Below are 18,238 nucleotides of genomic sequence, written 5' to 3'. Positions count from 1 at the left end.
TCAACCCTCTCATTTTAGGCTAGTCGTGTATTATTATGTTATTTCAGGTCAAAGTGCACAACCTGAAGGTTTAATCACCTTTAACTCGGGAGCCAATCAGAGTGCTCTTAAGTGAGACCTTGAATGTATGGGCTCATCAGCAGCTCAAAGGCCTTGAGTGAGTTTTATTTCCTCTAGCTTGGAAACTTCGGGAGGTTTTCCATTTATAGGGCTGAGTCACAATGACACTGTCCATTAGCTTCAGGGCCCTCACTGCAAGACACACAGAGCCTGTGTGAGTCACACACACACACATGTGTGCCCTCCCCCTCATTGTTCAGCAGTTTATCCAATCTCAGAATGGTCTTAGTGACAAGTCTCACTTTGCATTGTTCTTCAACTTTATGAGCAGCTGTCTCTGAGATGGAGGGGAATAGTGCGTTGAATGTGACAGTAATAATCACATGTCTATTCAAGGTCTCTGCCTGGAGATACTGAACACCCTTAATTGCAGGTTGAAACTGACTAACTGAGAATTAAGTAGCAGCTCGTGAGGAGAGGAGTTTACTGAAACAATTGGCAGCTCGAGATCCAACATCGACATGCAGTAGACTCTGTTATTGTTTTTTCATTTGTTTTTCACATCTCCCAACATGAGTCATTTATGTTAGTGCTAATGTCACACTGACATTTGTAAGGCCTGTGTTGATAATGAATCATACATTCTGACTGCATGTTCCCAAAGAGCAGTGCTTGCAGATCACCGCTAGGTGCATTATGTTTGGAAGACTGGATCGGGTTCCAGTGTTAAATAAAAGACAAAGTGAAGTAATTGGGAACAATCTCAAATTGCTGTTAACACATTTCTCAGTTTTAATCAAGAGCTCATTTTATCTGATTTGAAATAGACAGCAGCCCACACAGGGCATTGGATGGCTGCACTGATTGTGTTAATTCTGTGTGATGAGTCTATTGTCACCCATTAGCACGCCCTCCCTCTCCTTGCAGATGTTCCTTTCTCGTCATCAGATGAATCTGTGTGTGTGTGTGTGTGTGTGTGTGTGTGTGTGCACGCACAAGAGAGTAAAAGAGAGGTGGGGATACACATAAGCATTTATATTTGTAAATATGCATAGATTTATGTGGATCTGTGCATGCATAAAGAGGTGTTGTTGACTGTCTAAATATGCAGTAACTGTATCTGAACTTGAAGATTTTTACTTGGTGCTGTCTTCAATAATCTGTTTTATTCCCAGTGTGATTTAATCAGCTTTAGGCTCACAGAGTGTCGTCTCTGTGGTCTCCTGCTGTCTGTTCCTCAACATTACACACACACACACACACACACACACACACACACACACACACACACACACACACACACACACACACACACACACACACACACACACAGTCCTCTTCCACAGAATCCCAGTGGCAGAAGGTTCCCCTCAACCCCTCTGTTCCTGTGCCACAGCCTTGTAATCCAAGCCCAGACTTATGTGGGAAGCAACCCAGCAAGCTGGCTAGTTGTACACAGATGACAAATGTTGCTCAACCATATTTTAAGAAGACAGTCACACAACACGAGAAGACGTCGTCAATGCATGAAGTGTTATTAATCGGAGATTCATAATGGTCAGAAAGCAGTAATAAATAATCTATATCCATATCTGCTTTGTTTTTTTACTTCAATTGTTTTATCATTGCCACGTCTCAGTGCAGGCTAGAGGCAATAAGCCACAGCATTAAAATCATATGCCTGATATTGTGTAAGTCCCCGTAGTGCCACTAAAACACCTCTGACCTATCAGGACACGGATGCAGAACCTGTAGTGTTGTCCTGTGGCGTCTGGCACGGGGCTGCAGGAGGAGATGATTTGAGTCCTGTGACTTGCAGGTCAGTGCTTGGTCCGTGATGCATGTTAAAGTGAAGTCAGGAAGCCTGAACTGATTACCTGCGTTATTCACAATTGATTGATTTTCCATACTCTGGCTAATCAGTGAATAAAAATTCCCAGATAAACTTTAGACCATTTTTAAGCAAATATGTCCCCAAAAATTCTCTGGTTGGAGTGTCCCAGTAACATTTACTGGTTCTTGTGGTGTTATATGACTGGAAAATAAATTTGGGGATTTGATGGATGTTCCCTCCACTGTGGTCAAGCGCTCGTTTACAGGGGGTCGTTTGATTGTTGGGGTTTTCTCTCTATGATTTGAGGGTCTGTAACTAACAACGTAAAGCACCTTGAGGCCTCGAGCACCTTATTATTCAGTTTATTGAAAAATAAGATCAAAATGACAGATTAACAATTCATATCAAATAGTTGATTTTTTTCAGCAATGATATACTATAACAGATGTTACTGCATATTAAGTTATATAAAAATTAAGTTCAGGAACATCAAATAGATGATATACCCACACAAGCAGGCCTGTATACATCACTTATGGAGTGATTGTTTGAAAATCCAAAACCACACTAACATCAAAATGTTTTAAATGTGAACTGGAATTTTTTTTTTCCTAAAATGCTGCATCGACCTTTTAGCCCAATGTGTCTCTAATTGCTAATTATCTGTGCAGCTTCAGTCTGGAGTTGAGGACTATGGCGTCTGCTGTATGAGCAACAGCAAATCCTCGTTTTAGTGGAGGAGGAAGATGCATTTCTTTATTGTAGACACTGCTGAGAAAAACGGCTCATGAAAGGCAGAATACCCTGAAGTTAACTGCGACTTCAGTGCGAAGTACACACACGCAAACTCAGTTTCACCTTTTCACATGCATCACAGAGTAATTTATTTCACACAAGCATAATCACACTTTTCTCTGACAGAATACATCTCTCTCCCTCGCTCAAGGACATCGATGCCCTGTGTGCTGCATTAATAATGGGGGCCATTTTAAAAAGAAGTGAAGCATGGGGGCATGAAGGGTAAAACCCAGCAGGGTCCCTAGGAATAGCTTTTTTAAAAAACTTTCTTCATTTAATCTGCAATCCATTAGTCATTCTCACTATGTGATGTAACTCAGCACATGCTATAATAGGTTATAATACCTCGAAAGTGTTTGTATTTCATTTAAACCTGCTATAACGACAGCACAGTGTATTCTTCCTCTTTTGTGTTTAAGCTCACAAGCAGCATTTTCAACCATCTTATTTTTAAAGGTGATGATCTCTGGCTTAATACGTCACAAGTCAACTCCACCTCGGAGTCAAATGAGTCACGCTTAGAGCAGATTCTACTCTCACGATGCCACCGTCGCTTTCAGGTTCATTTGCAGCCAATGGTGTGTGTGTGTGGACGTGCAGCTTTTTATATCGTACCGTCTGCTAACTGTTTAGAAAACAAAAGCTTCTTGTGATGGGACTATTTTCAATACCGGTTTTGGGGAGGGTTTAGGGCTGCGGTGAGCACATTTTTATCTCGGTCCTGCAAGCAGGAAGACGAAAATCTGTTCATCAAATAGAAGCTGCAGGAGAGAGGAGGGAGGGAGGATGAGCAGGAAAGCTTGAGAACGTGTGGCAGAACCAGTGAGAGATGAAAAAATAAAGCGAGTCTTTGGGGGGTTTCACTCTTGCAGGCTTTTCAGATAAAATGGTTTCTTTGCTTCTCGTCAGTGTCAAAAGAAGCTGACGAGTTTCCAAGTTTGGCTCCCTCCGTATGAGTCACGCTTGCATCTAAAACATAGTGAGTCTAAAGAGGTTTAATCCAGTTTGTTTCATGCCATGTTGGAATATTTAGCTTCTTGTTGCATAAAATGTATTCTGAAAATGACTGAAATTACGCATGTGTGTAGAGCTCGCTCCTATCTGCATTACATGTGCATCTCAACCGTACCTCACACACTGCAGAGACTGTTATCTCGATCCAGACTCGTGGCTGTTCTGCATATGCACTACCCACGTTTTCAGCCTGTTCTTGGGTAATGATCAACACAATGTTGCAATATGCCGTACAGTTTATTAACTATAGTATAGCACACATCAATGTGAGTAAAAATGTGCGCATTGACATGATAACAGTATAATTTGGAATCAACCTGCACTACTTTTTAAATCTTTGCACTGGTATGTTGGGGTAATAACGCCACCTTTTATGTTTCCGTGGATGCCAAAAGATGGAAATCAGTGGTGAGGATGCAGTTGAGGAACAGAAATACAAGCAGCCTTGATCTGTTTGCAAATGAAATTATCTGTGAAGATAGTTTAGCTACATGTCGATGAGTGATTGTTGGATTCTGGGGCTGTCTGCGAGCCGTTACGAGTTGTAAAATCAAGAGGCAGTTATTACATTTGAACGTTGTTTATTTCTTGCAGTGGGTAATGGGAGTAGTGATCCTTTATTTAGCAGTCAGGCCTGGTTCTACTGGAGATTTCCCAGCGTGTGTGCTGAATGCTAATATAACAGCTACACACGTGCCACTCTGATTTATGCTTCTTCAAAAACTGGGCGGTTCATTTTAGTTTGTGGGTGAAAGGCAAATTCTTTAGCATGTAACACTGTGTGTGTATATCTTTCCAGTATCATCTCTTGGTTCTGGAAAAGTATGCAGTGACAAAATGTGAACGCCCGTGGACGGACACCCATGCGAGCCTGGGGATAGCAGCAGGGTCTGTGGATGTGATTGACGCCTGCAGGGCTTTAGGGCAGCAGATTGCAAGTGGGTGACTCATTCAGCCTGGATCCTCGCTATAGGCCTACTGCAGTGCAGCGTAAAACAGATCCAGCTGGGAGATAACAGATGGGGCGGGAGCAACAAGAGTGAAGCAAGGATAAGAGATAAGAAAAGCAATGAAGAGGAGGATAGCAAGCATCCTTGTGCTGATAGGGAGTGGCACAGAGGCAGAGGGAGAATTCAGCCAAGAGATGCTGAAGGCTGCAGCAGAAGGACAAACTCTCCGAAGTCAGGAGAGAGTGTGGAGGACAGAAAAGCTCTGCAGGGATTTACTCACATGCAGGCTGTAGGGAAAAAATGCAGCTCAATGCTGAATTTTGACAATTGACAGGATCCTTTTTTTACTTCTAAATTCTGGGTGAGGCTGCAGCTTACATTTGCTTTCTTTCTCAGTTATTTGATAGATTATTTCTATTAATTGGCCAAAATATTTTTTTCTAAATATCAGAAATTTCACACAGTGTAAAACAGAGATGGCATGGGAAACAGCCTGTTCTTAAAAGGTTAGAAAAACAGCACCACTTTGATGGCAGAGCTTAAATTGTAGTCAAATGGTGCCTCTCATGCTGTAATCACATATAAGTCACATGCAGCACACTTCTAAAGTGGGCCAGACCAGTAAAACTTCCCCTTCTTTCAGTGAAAAGACGTTTAACCACACATTTAATCCACGAGAAGATATCTTAATATAAGAAATAGAACTGCAAATTCAACATTGCTGTTTGTCTCAGTTTTTCCACACGATAAAGAGACACTGCTCCAGTTAATGAAAGAAATCTTTAACCTAAGGAATAAAGGTGTCGTTCATTGCCTAGACTGGACTGTAATTATACAATTAAAAGTTTCTGTAAAATTTTTTGACCCATTGTTTAAAAACATCCTATAGTCAGGAGTGAAAAACAGGAACTTTGACACTGCTCTAGGCTCTGTATGATGTCATTGAGAGCATAAATCCTCAACATGCTCTCACACAGCTCTGGCTGTGAGCCCAGAAGTCCCTCTCACTTGACAGGTTCAACCTGAAAACCATCTGTTTGCAAAGAGCAGCCAATCATAAGACACTGTGAGGAGGAGGGAGGGGAGGGGCTTAACATGAGATGATGAGATCAATAAGAGCTGTAATTGAACTGAATCATTCCAGGCTAATAGAGTCCAAAATAGCAATATTGAGCTGCAGTACCATGTTGCATAAAATATCCCATTTAAGGTTATAGAACAAACCCAAGGTGGCACTTATGGGAATCTTTACTGTTAATAAATACTTGATTTCTGGTCTGTGACAGAAAAGACATGCAGGAGACTACAAACAGGTGCTGTACTCTTCCCACCTTTCTGCTTCGTGTCATATGTGGCACGCTTCTTCCTTCTTCCTGCACGTACATCATGAGGTGAAATGTCCTCCAAAGGCCTGGAAGCTCTCTCTTTAAGTCAACACAGTGAATCCAGGTTTGGCTGGCAGTGGATCAGCAATGCAGTAAAAGCAGTGCTGCACTGGATCCAGTCCAGCAGCAGTACCTTTTTATCTCCTTTATTTCTCCCCTTCATTGGTGCTTCTAATTATCTGCACTTGCTTGTTATTTTCCTCCCAGCTAAATATCAAACTTTTCTGCAGTGCCCTTCTACCTTTTGTGTAAAGTTCCAAGATATATAATGTTTGATTTTTGTCTTCAAACTGGAAGATTTTTCGCTGGTTCTAACAGTTTTGCCGCATATTGCACAGCACACGTGCAAACTCTTGTTTTCTTATTAGGCGTGCTTCAGAAAGAAATTTCGACCTTCACATAGATATATCAAAGTAACTGTGACAGGTTTTCGTCCAGTGTGAAAGTCAAACGCCACCTCCATCACCACACCTCAAACAAATCATTAATTTCCCTGACACTGCATTAATCCTAAAGATAGTATTACGACAAGTTTTTATTGACCTTTGAGCGTGTGACCAGCTTTCTCCAGAGCTGCTGCCACACATTTCAGGGAAAGGGTGTCTCCAAAAACAACACAGTAACAGATCTGACACGCTGTATATCTAACTAAATCCTGTATGTTTACTTAAATTATTTAATCAGGTTTAAGCAGCTGAAAACCAGCAGCAGCAGCCCACGGAGAGCTTGTGGACTGAGCACTGGCCTTTGGAGTTGCCATTGTTCTGACGTCAGGTTTTTGTTCTGTGGGTTAAAGACAGTCACGACCTGCAGCGTTCCCCATATTCCCTATTATTAGCTCGTCCAGTGACTGGGTGCTGTCGGCACATTGGACCTTTTAAATATGCAGAGCAAACGTGAATGAACATTGTTTAGCCAGCTAGATATCTGTCAGAGAAGAAGGTGTGCGGAGTGAAAACATTGGTGCCCGCTGTTCTGCTATTTCAGTCATTCTTATTTTGACAGCAGCAGTCGCTAGAGGTTCTTTTTTTCTTTCTTCTTTCTTCCTGCAGTTTCTTTACCGTCCGTGGTTTCTCCTTTCACTCCTTCCTCATCCTCTTTCTCTCGCTCAGCATCAGTATTCAGGCCATGGTGGATGTTTTATTCATATTATGTATTCCTGGCATCAGCCACTGCAAGAGACACTAGCTTAGACTTGGGGCCAGTAAAAAGGAACTCTCAGTACCTGTTACTAAGAATTAGGAGAAGGTTATCCTCACCACACTTAATTAATAAGAAAAATGAGCATTTGCCCATTTTAAATATGTTTTTATAAGATTTTCCTGTGTGAGGATTGTGAAGCAAAGTGTTTTATTCTTGCAGACAGAGATAGGACTGACGTCTACTTCAGGAGAATTCAGGTCACATCATTATTACCTGCATTTTTAACCCTGAAGAATGCAGAAGATTTCCCTGTAAACCTGCTTATCCCACTGATTGTTGAGCTGCCTACATGCTTGGACATGTCGAAGAGGCACTGCAACATAATTTAGGGACACGTATGCTTTTATTGTGCATTCACTTGGAATTAGAGGTCATGTTTAAGTCACATAAAAGCACCTTGTTTTAGATTTAAGCAGAAAAAAAGGTGTTAATTATACTTTTACAGCATTACTGAGAACACATCTGACAGGCAGTGATAGTTCGTAGCCAAGTACTCCTCTTATATTATTAAATTATTAGATCCATTTCCAGTTTTTATTCCTACTTTTTCATTTATTTATTTTCATTTTATTTATCTTTATTTTATATTATTTTATATTTTCCGATAGGCTGAACAGCGTTACAGATTAAAGCAGTTACCCCCGATCACTGTGACCACTTCCTCTGGGGCATCAACTAAGCAGCGAGCAGTTCTTCTAAACAGATTTTTCTCTATTCAGATGTTTCATTATGTCAAATATTTAATAAAGAAAGAAAAAATACAAAAAATATCAGATAATACAGTTATTGTTGCACAAATTTGTTTTTCGTATGTAATATTGGTAAAGGAATTTTCTGTTTGCGGTTGATTTTTATTTTTCAGTTGTTGTATTTCTGTTTGAGTGAAGAAGCTCTTCTTGTCCATTATACCGGATGGGTTTCATTCCCTGACTGCAGATGGTGTGTGTGCGTGTGTGTGTGTGTGTGTGTGAAAGCAATTGAAAAATAAAAAAATCTAGGAAAAGTGGGTTATTTTGTGAAGAGAGAGCAGGAAGAGATGAGAGGAGGAAGTAATGGAGTTAAATGGAGAGAAGTGGAGGATGCTGGGAACGGAGCTGACGAGGAGGCAGCGCTTTGTGTCCCCAGTTTAATGCCTAATTTGGCTCATGAAGGGGCAGTAATGAGGATCGGGAACAGAACACGCTTTATTGTACTTACATGTCTGATAAAGCAGCTCTCCGGGTGTTTTGAGAGGGGGGTATGTCAGGACGTGACAAGGTGGGGTCCTTCTGTTTTTTATTTGTTTGTTTCTTTAAAACAACACCAACAACCTCAGCATCCCCCACCCCCTCCCCCCAAACAGAAAATGCATGTTTCCATCCTAGACGTGGACACACAAAAAACACTCACTTGCCTCGTGCCCAGACAACAGCCTCACACCAGCTGTGGGGGTAAGACCGAATGGCTTGTCAGGGATTATGCTCAGATTAATCGGAGCACAGTGACTTTGCATCATATTTGAGCTGTGTGCGAGCCAAAATCAGGGCGCTGCACGGTAATCTGCGAAACGTGCAGCATGTGCTGGACAAGACCGCAAAATAGACCATGTGACAAAGGTTCACGACTCTGCCATCAGGCTGTTTTGGGGGTTTATTTTTTGTGGATTCATTTAGCAATTTAAGTGCTGATGCCCTGCATGATTAACAATCTTTTTTTAAATTTATCAAGCTATATGTTAAGATTATTACAAATGATGTGAGAATAGAGATAAAACATCTGTTTTACTATAATCCTATTATAAATATGGCCTCAAAATGTTCATTTTATTAGTAATAAATCATTCTAATTAAACATTCACTATAATGTCCTATAATTGCCTTCATGTTATTCTTTGCTGTGCGGTGGGGTAATTATTTATTTGGCTCAATGCTCTGTATAAACAATCCTCTTCATCACCTTCTAGATTTATAAAAATGTGCCGCAGGCTTGGCGGTAAATGGTTATTTTTCTGATGCTCAGACTCAATATGGCAAACACCACCCACAGACAAAGCTGTAGATGAGGCACCTTGAATTAAAAGCCAATATAAGATGGCTTTTTAATCAGAAAGAGGCTGTAGACTTGTGTGTCTCTGCAGTCATGAAACAAGGTGTTTGCCGAAGACATTTAAATAAATTATTACAGGATGATGATCATGTGCATTTTGCAGGAAGCGAGTCAAGAAGGTATGGCAGTTCTAGAAGAATTGTAATGTGGGTAACACTTCAGTTTTAATCAGTCCTACGTGCATTTAATAGTTTACAACACAATATGATGTAGTACTGAACATTCAGTCTCCCACCAGGTGACCAGTGCAATCGCCATGTGACCTGATGTCGTCACCCAGAAGTTGAGGGTGCAAGTACTTTTAGTCAGTCACCAAATGCAAAAAAAGTAGCAAAATTAAGTTGCCGCTTATATATATTTTTAGGTATCTTTTGCTGCAGTGGAACACAAATAGAAAAATTAGCCTCAACACTCAAAACCTCAAAGGATGTGCAGTTCTGAGCATCACCTCATAAATTATTGATTTAACCTGCTGAGTTTGCATGAGCACAAACAGGAACTGCAGACCACCTCCTGCCTTTTAAGCTTGAACAAAAACTAAACCTTCAAAATTGGTCTGAAGGGCTGCAGTTTTACTGAAGCGAGCTTAATAAACTGGCGACTGAGTGCGTAATGACCTTCAACGAGGAGTTTTTAGCATGTCATTGCATGCTGTTTATGTCAGTATCCATTTTTAAATCTTTGAATTTACGTGCCTGCAGCATCCTTCCTGTTTATTTTCTCAATGCTGATTTTAATCAGCTGTCACTAACAAAACAGTCTCAAATTCCCACTTGGCAGAAATCTGAAATAAAAATAACTAATTATGTTAAAATAGGACGACGACCAGAAAATTATTCTATACTTATCCTTTCATCTTGAGATGTTTTTATATGTTTTGCTATATTTTATGGTCGTCAGAATTCAGTTGCTTTTACATAAATGTGAAGGTGAAGCAGAAGTCCTCGTTGTTCTGGGTTTCATTGCATTTCTGTTTTTCTCTTCTCTCCTGTCATGACCTCCTTTTTGGGCAGGAAATCTAATCAAACCAGACCGGCCTTGAATAGCAGACAGTCAATATCAAATATACAAAACGTCGGACTGGCGAGGCTTTTCAATTTCCTCAGCTTTTATTAGGTACGGATTGATGACATCGTGTAATTTGTGAGTTATTTCTGCAGTGAGATTGAAAATTTGTGTCTCGGAGAAGGAATTGGGTTTGTTTGTTTCTTTATTTATTTGTTTATTTTGAGGGTTTTTTGGATATTGGCATAAATGCATCACTGCTTGTTTTTACCCAACGCTGCTCCTAAATCATGGTTTAGCTTGATGGTAGCCTCATCAGCAATGTTAATCAACTGGATTTCATGACTCCAATATGATGTTGTTGTTTTGTTTTGTTTTTTAAAGAAGAAGAAGAAGAAGCAGAAGTAGAAAAAACATGGGAGGAAGTTCTTTTCATTAATAGCGTTTTTCAGCGGACACTCTGTCATAGCACACACACTCAGACACACTTGTTTCCACCTATTTGTTCTCCTGCTTTTCTTATCATCGTCATCGCCTCTGTAACATGTCCTCACCTGTCACACTGTCACACACAGAGCTCTGCTTGATTCTGTTGCAGCTTTCTGTTATGCTGCATTACAATGCAGTGCATTCAGATGGTAATTATAGTAGATTTTTAACAGAACTCAAACTCTGTGTATAGGTCATCTATAGTGCTGCCAGGAAGTATTTTCTTTTATATTAATCAGAAAATACAGAAGTCCCAAACACCATGTAGCTACAGCAATCTATGGCATCACTTCCTTTTGTCTTATGTAAACAGATAAGACCTGGAGTCATATCATCGAGCTAATTAATTATACTGACACACTATTAAAATTGAAGAGTAATGATAATACACTCTGTGACACCACAAGGCCGATTAATAAGCCAATATTTCTGCTTTTTTCTTTTTCCTGCAATATTTCATCTTTACTTAAAAAGTGGCAATGTCTCCGGTGTTGTGTGATATCATTGTTTATTCATAATCATTAATCACCCTGTGATTGAGACTTGATGATCTTTTAATTACTTGTTTATTCCAACCAGCAGCCAAAACCCTGAACATGCTTTATTCTCTTTATCATCACATACATGAATCCTTATATTTGAGAGGCTGTGATTGTGTGAAACCTTTGGTATTTTTTTTTAATAAATATCCGCCTTTTATCAAAGCTGTTTTCTCGAGATTGTCTGATTAATTGATTAATCCTTACAGAAACGGTACAAACAGTACTGTTGTTTTGCACTGAGCCTCATTGTTAATGGTCATGTTTTCTGTGGGAGGACTGCTCTCTGTCAGTGACTGATAGCGTGGAGGGCAGTGAGGAGTTTGCTTAGTTTTTAAATGAAGAATAAAGATCCAGGCCATTGAGTGCATGACTGCGTATATATGTGTGAGGCTGATTTTTGGTACAAGGTCAAACATTTTCTCAGCAGACGAGCCAGATTCATCGTTCCTGACGCGGAACTGTTTCCTCTGAGACGAACGATAACACACACACACAACACAAAGAAATCAGAAGACACACAAAATGGCTGCTGTGTCTCTTTCACTGGTTTTAACAACTCCGACCGCCAAAATCTACAAGTCAGCTGGATCACATGTTCTCATAGGGAATGATGGGTTCTTAATATACCTGGATGACACTACTCACCAGCCACTTTATTAGGCACACCTTCCTTGTACCACTTTGAACCCCTTTTGCCTCAACTGCCTTAATAATTAATGACACAGATTCAAGAAACACTCCTCAGTTCCTTGGTTTCCTGCTCTTAGCTCTGACAGGAGTGCCACCCGGTGTGGTCTTCTGCTTGCTTGACATTTTGTTCCTTCAGAGATATTCTAAATAACGTGGTTATTTGAGTTAGTGTTGCTGGATATTTTCTTTTTGTCAGACCATTCTCTGCAAACACTGGAGATGGTTGTTCAGGGAAGTGTCAGTACAGATGAGCAGTTTCTGAAATACTCAGACCAGCCCGTCTGACACCAACAACCACGGCAGATTCAGAGTCACTTGCTGCAGTGTGATTGGTGAGTAGATATTTGCATTAACAAGCAGGTGTACCTAACAAAGTGGCCTGTGAGTGTCTAATATTCTGTTTCATATTCCGACACTTGCTATCTTCTCGGATGTTATGTTATGTTATTCAAACTGACATCACAACTTGAGCAGCAGTCGTAGTTACTATAGTTCATACATGGCACTGATAAGTCTAGTTGTTGAGACAACTTCTTCTTCTTTGTGTTTAGTAAACTGACAGTCAAGCGGAACTTTATACTCACAAGCAGGATAATTGATGTGGTCACAGAAGTGTGGATTACAGATGCGTGCCCACGCACACGGCACACTGCACACAGCAGGTTGCGACTGAGCGCTTTAATAACGATCATTAATACGGATATTCAGCGTCCACTTCCTAGACAGCACCATCATTACACCCACACAGATATAACTTGCAGCACTGCTGTGTAAAGAGAAAAATTATACCACTGTGAATCTACTGCACACACAGAAGGTGCCTTTCTGTTTGCTTATGTTTTAGAAAAAGTCAAGTCCTCAAAGCTCTGTCATTATTTCTACCGACAGACAAGCGAACGTGAAATGGAAATTGCGGTCTGGCAAACAAGTACAGCAAAACAGAACACCGACATGCTGCGATGTGCCATTAAATTTGTATTTGCATATTATGCAGGGCGTGTGTTTAAATAAAGGGTGAGTCATTCTATCTGAAGATGTAAAATATTTTTTTAGGGTCATGTTCCTCAGTGTCTGTTGGTGATAAATAAAAAGGAATGCCTCTACAATCTTACCTGTTTGCTGATTAAGGCCCCAGTTACACAGGCTTAGAGACCACTCAGTGACACCCCCACCCTACTGGCAACCGCTGGTTGCTAGGGAACGGTGTGTAATCCCTGACCATTTGGCAAGTGGTTGCTGGGGGTTGCTAGAGGTATCTTGGTGAAACTGGTTGCAAAGAGGTATATAGTGTCACATCAAAAACCTTCTTGGAATTGCTTTGGTCACTAGCAGATTGCCACAGTCTTGTCTGCAAACACTCGCCAACTACTCGCTGAGCGGTAGTGACAGAGACCGCCTGCCCACAAAATAAAGCTAGCTCCTTTCGAAATGTGTTTGCTGCAGCAAATAGGTACGACCTTTACTTTGAAGGAGGACATTCTTAGTTTACTGTTTGTGTTGCACGTTTTACTAGCATTCAGCTAGCAGTTAACACATTTGCAGATAGTATGACGTCTCCCATGCAATCTGTTAGCGACCAAAGCAATCACAAGGAGGTTTTTTTGTGCCACAGCCTCTGTGCGATCAGTTTTATCCTAGCAACTGCAAGCAATCTTGAGGAACCATTCATAGATTAAGCATGCTAATGGTTTGTTTTCTAAATAACAAGCTAATGACATATTAAAACAGACCTTTAAGGATGCTCCAAAAGCCATAAACCACAACCCCAGCGAAGAGCCCCCTCAGTAATCTTCTCCTATACGTCTTTGCTAAACCGACTGCTCTTTGCTTTTTTGTTGTTGTTGTGAAACCAACTTGGCCATCTCTACCTTAATACTGAATGATAAGGACAGAAAAAGAGTCAGTTTACGCTCATTCTGAATTATTCTGTAAGACATGCTGTTCAGCTATATAGTTAGTCAAAAGGTGTTTAATGTTGTTCAGTAAAACTGCCCATCAAACACAATGAGTGATTTAAAAACAGGATAATTGTAAATGTTTTCTTACAAAGAAGCTAATCGACCATCTGACAAGCACTTTAGTAGAACTGGCCTCTCAAAACACTCTTCCTGCAAGAAATCTTTAAACATTAACAGGCTGAATGAATCAAGTGAAACAAATGGACAATTGAATGATTCAGTTTAATCATCGAGCTTATCTGTCGGTTGAGGTTCTCAGTCTTCAGCGTTTGAAATAACGGCAGATGCACTTTTTCTTTTTGGTTCATGAAGACGTTTCAGCTTTCATCCAGGAGGTTTCGTCACTTCTAAAAGCCAATGGACCCCAGTGGGATTGTCCAGTTTGGGGGGGTCCTGAGAGTTGTTGATCCACCCTGAAATCATGTGAGTAAAGGTGGGTTGAGAGAGGAGTGAAGGAGGGCCTACAACACCAATTATCAGCCATCTGTATCTCAGCCTTGAGAGCTCCTCCCAGGCATTTCAGCCCTCACACACACCTTGACTCATGTGACCTTATAACGCATATGATGGCCGGCAATGTTTCTCAGAGTCACAACTCCGCCTCAGTAATGACATACGCCTTAATTCACACCTTGTCTCCACTGACTATTAACAACTTAAATGATTCCAGGGTGGTTCAGTGACTTTCAAGACTAAATAGAAGTGAAGAAGTTAAAGAATGGAGAACAAGGAGGGAGGGAGGGTGGGCCACGTAAACAAGAATGATCAGCTTGCAGAACTGAGGGAACCTATATAGATGACAGCTGGAAGGAGCGTGTTTGGAGGCGTGGTCCTGCTCCTGATTCTGATACATAATCTCCAATTAAATATGTAAAAGTGAAATTCTGCAGTGGGCAGTTTTCAGGGCCCTTTCTGTACATTTAGTAAATATTTTTCTTTTAGGTTTAAACACTGAATGACTGGCAAAAAGACTTCATTAAACTGGTGAAATTAACAACTGAGTCAAAAGTGCACTGAGTGGATGGAAGAGGAACATGGTGAGTTTTTCACACGGTCATGTGCATCCAAGGCAGACCTACTGAGAATTTCATACTTTATGACCGAATCAGTCATATTTTTAACAGATGAAGGATTACTCTCCTGCGTCACTGGGCCTGCCTTGCCTGAAATATGCTCATCAGCATAACTGCCGTAATTTGCAAAGATAAAACGGCACATTTTTAACATAATAGCCCGAGAATAACTCGTTACTATAAATAACTTTCAGTATGACAAATTTTGTCGCATGTGCAGTTGCTCATCCTCCGCCGTTGTCATGTCGTCATCATCACGAGTCCCACTGCTTGCAAACTCTGGCACGTTTTCACCACACAGACACACAGAGCCAGCTGGTTCTCACCCACCACCACTACCCCCCACAGCCACCCATCCCTCTTCTCTTTCCTCCCTCTCTTCCCCCAGTTACTGAGCAATACATGGAAGGATGTGTGCACAGCTATCTCCCCAGCTACAGACTCATCCCTGCTGTTACATAAGTGCCACGCAGAGGCTTACAAATCAGATTATAATAGCCATGGGCCACACTCTTAGAAAGGATGGAGGTTAGTGAAGCAACATGGCGGACCTATGGACTGCTGCTGGCAGTTTTGGAGAGAGATATGGCTGGCACCCTGTCGTGTCTGGGTGTTAGTCTACACTTGGTGTCTTACAGCTATTAAAAAAGGCCTCATGAGCCCTGCTTTTGTGTCCCGGTAGGTTGAGTGAGATTGTAGTCATCATTAGAACCAACAGTATTGCTGAATTTTGTCCCCACTAATACCTCACAAGGTCCTTGATGTTTAGCAGGATTACTATCATCCTAAAACGGCTGTGTCTGGAACAGCTAGCCCACCCACACGTCGTTTCTGAGTACTGCGATTTAAGAATAACGGAGGGATTTTCCTTGATTCCATGACAGCACAGGTCTACTAAATTGGGCGACATTACGCACTCACAGCTTCCTGGTGTTATGTCCTTAGAGATCCTGGTCAGCTGAGGTCAAAGTTTAGCAGCGTACTGCAGATTTCAGTTAAGGTGAATTCAGACAAATTGGTGAGTCAGAGCCCAAACTCGGAGCGTGGTGTTGCACGAGTTGCAAGACGATGAGAACATTGAGGCCTTGAGGGTATTTAGAGGTGAGAGAAAAAGCAGAACACGAGAGAGAAAAGGACGTGAGAGAAAAAAAGAAAAACCTCCTGGGCATTTTTATGTAGTTTTTTTAAAACATTTTTCTTTTTAATATTTTGTGAAGATTTGACAGTTCACTGTCGTATTCTCAGCTGACCTGAACATAGCCTTACCTCAGTGCTGTTTTTCACAACATAAAAGGAGGTAACGGACGAGGGAAAAAAGGTGATAAACGTACCAATTTAACCTTTGTACACACAAAATATTTTGTGTTGTTTTTACTCTGTAAAAATGTCTCCCACTATGGCGGGAAAAGGACAGCTCGGCGGCAGGTAACTGGATCAGGAGGGGAGGGATGTTTTAATTCTGACAGGAAGTGTGAGATCGTCCTGTTATTGTCCAGCAGCAGGGGCTGTCCTGCTAATGGCTTCACTAATCACTCTTGTCATTTTTAATCTCCCTCTTCCACCCTGGGTGTATTTAAAGCAGGGGCCTCCGTGTGCCCAGCCTGGATTAGAATAGTGAGCAGGAAAGGAGGGGGGGAGGCGTGGGAGGCAGCGGGGAGGAGAGTGGCATCAGCAGCACGCTCCTTGTGTGCCTCACATTATGTGCCATGTGACTAATGCTAATGCTAACAGCACTGTTTTAATACTGAATATACAAGTATGAAGAGGACAGGAGGATGGATGCACTTGGATTTACATCAATTTAGTCTAACAAGCAGGTACAAATGTAGATCTGCATCATGGACAAAGAGAACCTATAGGTCATTTAAATCAAATCTAAATTTATATCTTTTTATATTAAACTATGATCTCTGCAGGGCTTGTGGGATGTCAGCATTAAAAACCTCCGTCTATCCCATGGGTTTCTGTGTAATCGTATCCATACATGAAATCATTTGAAAAGGAGTTTTCACAGAATCTACTCAGTCCTGTGAACAATTAAGAGGGTAAGTAGTGTCAGCCGGTTGCTAATAATCAAATTTACTTGATTAAGTGATCACCAGCAAGTGTGACCACCTCTATCAAAGCAGAGGTTTTGGCAGTTTGCTTGTTGGGTGCTTGTTAATACAATATTGCATTCTTCCTAGAAGTGGACGTTCCCAGCAAATTATTCTGAAGGTGAGATTGTGAAATAGTCAGAAACTCAAAAAAACAACAAAAAAACAGAAGAGCTGCATCTCAGATTTTACAGGCCTCAGTTGGCCACTAATTAAATGTTAACTCCATGACTCCAGTGAGACAGTAGGTATCTCTGCATGTTTGATTTTGGAAGGTCTCTTACTCCAGATGCCCCATAAGGATTTTTATCTCTTTCAGAAATTGAACCGACAATTTTCATGACAGTACAAGTATTTTGGATGGGTTGCCAGGAGAAAGCCTCCTTCATGGCAACAAACTTGGCTTTGGAAAGTTACATTTGAACAGATCACAAGATTTCTGGAACAATGTATTCTGGACAGATGAGTGGAGATGTTTGGCCATAAAACACAATGGTGAAAACCAAAAACAAACAAACATCACAAACATCTTATACTGTATCAACTGTCAAACACTGTGGAAGCTGGGTGATGATTTGGGCAATGGTACCTGGGACTCTTGTAATTACATGGCCTTAATTAAATGAAGCCATCTGTCCAAAAGCTAAAGCTTGGCCCAAACGGGGTCATGCACAGCAAGTCCAGATCCCAACCTGACTGAAATACTGTCAGGACCTTAACAGAGCTGTGCATGAACAAATATCTGCAAACTACAATGATCAGAAGCTACGACAGAGTGATGAAGTCATACAGAAAATAATTGGTTCAAGTAATTGATGCTAAACCTGTTTCCAAACGCTACTGAATCTTAGGGTGCACTTAATTTTAACAGGCATGTAAAAAAGAAAACTTACATGCAGTCATATAGCTGTGTAAGCCATGTTAAATCTATTTATTGGTTTGTTTCATTTAGACCTGATATCAGGTAACATTCATTTCTGCCTCAGCGGCGCTTACGGTTCAGTGGCACTTTGTAAATATTAGCATGCTGACAAACATAACTGAAATATGAAACAT

The 18,238-nt window shown here is 41.0% G+C and overlaps 1 protein-coding gene across 6 annotated transcripts in view; it reads left to right on the top strand.

The window, feature by feature from the left end:
* sh3gl2a (SH3 domain containing GRB2 like 2a, endophilin A1) overlaps positions 1 to 18,238 on the top strand; it is a 35,384-nt gene that overhangs the window by 988 nt on the left and 16,158 nt on the right. The gene's annotated exons all lie outside the window — the stretch shown is intronic.

Source organism: Simochromis diagramma, unplaced genomic scaffold (genome assembly GCF_900408965.1).
Source record: "Simochromis diagramma unplaced genomic scaffold, fSimDia1.1 OVJJ01000302.1, whole genome shotgun sequence".
Taxonomy (NCBI): Eukaryota; Metazoa; Chordata; class Actinopteri; order Cichliformes; family Cichlidae; genus Simochromis; species Simochromis diagramma.
Note: the sequence above shows the minus strand (reverse complement) of the source record. Positions and strands in the feature narration are given on the sequence as shown.